Here is a 4,251-nt window from a genome sequence, read left to right as displayed (position 1 = left end):
AGAAGAGTGAAGACTGTTTCAAAGCAATAGTTGAACTGTTCTTAAAGAATCAGAAATTCACCAGAATGATAGAGATGAAGAACTGTGTATAACTTCTTATTTATTCAGGTTAAAATATTTTTAAGTGAAGTAGGTAAAGTATACAATTTTCCAATATACAAATTTTGTTTAAAAACATGTTCTCATAATATTTAATGTGCATAGTAAAAATGCAAGCAGTAAATAAGACCATAAAAAAAAAGTAAAATGTTGTTATGTGGTGCCCTATATACTAGTCTCGGTTTCCAGAGGTGACCACTTTACACTATTTCTGTTTTAGGTTTTTTTGGTAGATTCTAAGTAACTCTAAAATGTTACTGATATTTCTGCTTATTGATATATCAACTTTAAAACATATTAGTTGAATTCCTACTGTGACATGTGAATTAGCTCACTTAAAATTCTATTCGCTTATTGGCTATGTTCTTTTAAGTATTCTTTTCATAATACTTTAATGATTATAACATACACCCTCATCTTATTACACTCAACCCTAAATTAGTAAGTCCTTTTATCACTTCCTGAACAGTTTAAGAAACTTAAAACAGTTTAACTCCACTTACCGCCACCCTTGATTTTTGTACTATTATTATATATTGTATTTCTACATGTGTTAAATGTATGAGACATTATTCTTATTGTTTAAAGCCATTCATAGCATTGTATTTATAAAAATACCCTTTCTGATGCTCTTCCTTCTTTCATGAATCTCTATGGTTCCATCTAGTTTATTTTCCTTCTGCCTGAGTAACTTCCTTGTAAGAGCAAGTCAGCCAGCAACAAATATTTTTTTCTCTATATATACCTCACTTTTGAAAAGTATTTTCACAAGGAATAGAATTATAAGTTGGCAGTTATTTTCAACATGTTAAAGATGACAATTTATTGTATTCTAGCTTAATTGTCTCTGTTTAAAATTCAGTTGACATCTTAAATGTTTTTTTAAAGTTTATTTATATGTTTTGAGAGAGAGCATACATGAGCAGGGGAGGGGCAGAGAGAATGGGAGAGAGAATTTTAGGCAGGCTCCGTGTTGTCAGTGAAGAGCCCCACATGGGGCTCCATCTCACAAACCATGAGATCATGACCTGAGCTGAAATCAAGAGTCAGATGCTTAACCAACTGAGCCACCCAGGCGCTCCTTAACTATTTCTTCTTTGAAGGTATCTTTTCTTCTACCTTTGGCTTCAGAGATTTTCTCTCTGTTTTTAGAAGTTACACTGTGATGTACCTGCCTACAAGAATTTATACTTGGGGGCGCCTGGGTGGCGCAGTCGGTTAAGCGTCCGACTTCAGCCAGGTCACGATCTCGCGGTCCGTGAGTTCGAGCCCCGCGTCAGGCTCTGGGCTGATGGCTCAGAGCCTGGAGCCTGTTTCCGATTCTGTGTCTCCCTCTCTCTCTGCCCCTCCCCCGTTCATGCTCTGTCTCTCTCTGTCCTAAAAATAAATAAATGTTGAAAAAAAATTTAAAAAAAAAAAGAATTTATACTTGGGATTTGTAGAGCTTCTTGCTAATTTGATATTTATGTGGAAAATTCTAGGCCAGTTTCTCTTAAACATTGTTATGTCCTATTATCTCTCTCCTCTCCTTAAGAAGACCTGCTTTTACATGTTGACCTTGACACTGTTTTCTACGTCTCTTGTGCTCTTTCCTAAATTGTATATCCCTTTTTACTTTCTATGCTTAAGTCTGGGTTCCTTCCACTGGCCTCTCTTTAAGTTCACGAAACTTCTTTTCTGCTATGTGTAATCTGTTAGTGAGTCTATATATTGAATTATTAATTTCAATTTTGATAGTTTTATTCTAGTATTTCTATTTATTCTGTTTTATAGCTTCTGGGTCTCTGTTAATATTCTCCTTATTTTCCCCCCTATTTTCTTGATTACCATAGTATCTGAAACATCTATATTGTTTCTTTCTAGGTTACCAAGTTTTTGGATCTATTCCTTTTATGTATGCATTATAATTTATGAATTGATACAAGACATAGTATATTAAAAATTTTATTAGTTTGATTACATCTTCTACCATTAAGCAGAAAAATTATAAGCATATTTCCCCTAATTTTGTTAAGGACTGGCTTGTTGTTTTGTTAGGACAGGTGTATTTTACTAGTGCCAACCCTGGGTTGAATATCGCCCATTTCCCACCACCAAATTCACGTCTGCCTGGAACCTCAGAATATGAGTTTATTTAGAAATAAGATCTTTGCAGATTTAGTTAATTAAGATATCTTACTTGGCTATAGTGGGCTCTAAATCAAATGAGTTGTGTCCTTATAAGAGGGCCATAAAAAGATACAGACACACAGAGAGGAATGCTATGTGAAAACAGAGGCAGAGATGGATTTTTGGTCTTTAGGCCAAGGAACACAGGATTGCCAGCAACCACCCAAAGCCAGAAGAAGCAAAAAAGTATACTCCCACTTCTGAAAAAGCCTAGCCCTGCTGACACCTTGTTTTTAGACTTCTGACATCTGGAAATGTGAAAGAATACATTTTTGTTGTTTCAAGCCACCCAGTTTGTGGTAATATGTTATGGCAGTCTTACAAAACGAATGCATGCCCTAACTTCTATGGGTTGCCCTTCAGTAGATCAAATCAAAGCCTGAGGTTTTTATGGAGGTTACCCTTCCTAGGGTTCTCTTGCCCCAGCGCTATGTGGCTGCTAAGATATTTGCCTGGGGCTTTAGCTTCTTAGTTACTACTTTCTACTGCAGTTACTTAGAGTCTTGCCCTTCACCTGCACAATTTAAGAGTTGGAGAATGTTCTGAGAGAAGACTCCACAGATACTTTGAGGCTCTCTTTCCTGTGCTGCTAGCCTTATTAGGATTTTGCTCCTCAAGTCCTATGTACTCTGACAGTACCAAACTCCAACCTCTTCGTTTTAACCTGGTGGGATTGAAGTTTTCTCTTAGGACTTTATTCTCCCACACTGTTAATTAGCCCATGTACCCAGGTAAAATCTTTGGAGTTCAGTATGGAAATATATATTCAACAAACAGATGGTTGACAGAAGGGTAGGGAGTGTGGGGTTGGGCCAAATGGTGAAGGGGAGAGGGAGACACAGTCTTCCAGTTATGGAACGAATAAGTCATAGGACTAAAAGGCACAGCATAAGGAATACAGCCAATGATATTTTAATAGCAATTTAACAGGACAGATGGTAGTTACACCTGTAGTGCACATAGCATATACACTTGTTGAATCACTATGTCATACACTTGAAACTATTATAACATTGTGTATCACCTATACTGAAATTTCAAAAAAAGAAATATTCAAAATTATTTTTCCTCAGTACTTTGGAGGCATTAGCCCACTATTTTATAGTTTCCTGACATGAAATTTTGTGCAAAAAACAAACAAACAAACAGTGCTTTGGCAGCACATACACTAAAATTGGAATGATACAGAGAAGATTAGCATGGCCCCTGTGCAAGGATGACATGCAAATTCATGATGTATTCCATATTTTTAACCTTTATTAAAAATATTTTTCTTCAATTTTTCCTACTATATTTTTTACTTTTGTGTAAATTTTTTTAATTCTATTTTACTTCCTTTATTTCATTTTAGTCTACTTCAGTGTATTCATTTTTCCAAATTTTTAAATAATTTCTTTTTTTTCCTTTTTTCCCTTTTTTTTCTCTAATCTATCAAGCCACTTTCAACACCCAGATCAAAACACACCTGGGATCTAGCATCATTTATTCGATTTTTGTCTACGTGTGTATTTGTTTTTAACTTTTTAATTTTAATATTTTTTTAATTTTAATTTATTAATTTTAATTTTTCCAGCTCATTAACTCCTTTTCTCCCTTCAAAATGATGAAACGAAGAAATTTACCCCAAAAGAAAGAGCAGGAAGAAAAGACAGCCAGGGACTTAACCAACACGGATACAAGCAAGATGTCTGAACCAGAATTTAGAATCACGATAATAAGAATACTAGCTGGAGTCAAAAATAGATTAGAATCCCTTTCTGTGGAGATAAAAGAAGTAAAAGCTAGTCAGGACAAAATTAAAAAATGCTATAACTGAGCTGCAATCTCGAATGGAGGCCATGGCAGCAAGGATGGATGAGGCAGAACAGAGAACGAGTGATATAGGGGACAAAATTATGGAGAACAATGAAGCAGAAAGAAAAAAGGAGATTAAGGCAAAAGAACACAATTTAAGAATTAGAGAAATCAGTGACTCATTAAAAA

The 4,251-nt window shown here is 35.1% G+C and overlaps 1 non-coding gene across 1 annotated transcript; it reads left to right on the top strand.

The window, feature by feature from the left end:
- Nucleotides 1-3,416: 3,416 nt before the first annotated feature.
- Nucleotides 3,417-3,519, top strand: LOC111560255. The gene has a single exon (XR_002742013.1). It is a non-coding gene; the product is annotated as a U6 spliceosomal RNA (small nuclear RNA).
- Nucleotides 3,520-4,251: the final 732 nt, after the last annotated feature.

The sequence above is a fragment of the Felis catus genome, chromosome B1, assembly GCF_018350175.1.
Source record: "Felis catus isolate Fca126 chromosome B1, F.catus_Fca126_mat1.0, whole genome shotgun sequence".
NCBI classification, from domain to species: domain Eukaryota; kingdom Metazoa; phylum Chordata; class Mammalia; order Carnivora; family Felidae; genus Felis; species Felis catus.
This window is presented reverse-complemented; position numbering and strand designations above follow the sequence as displayed.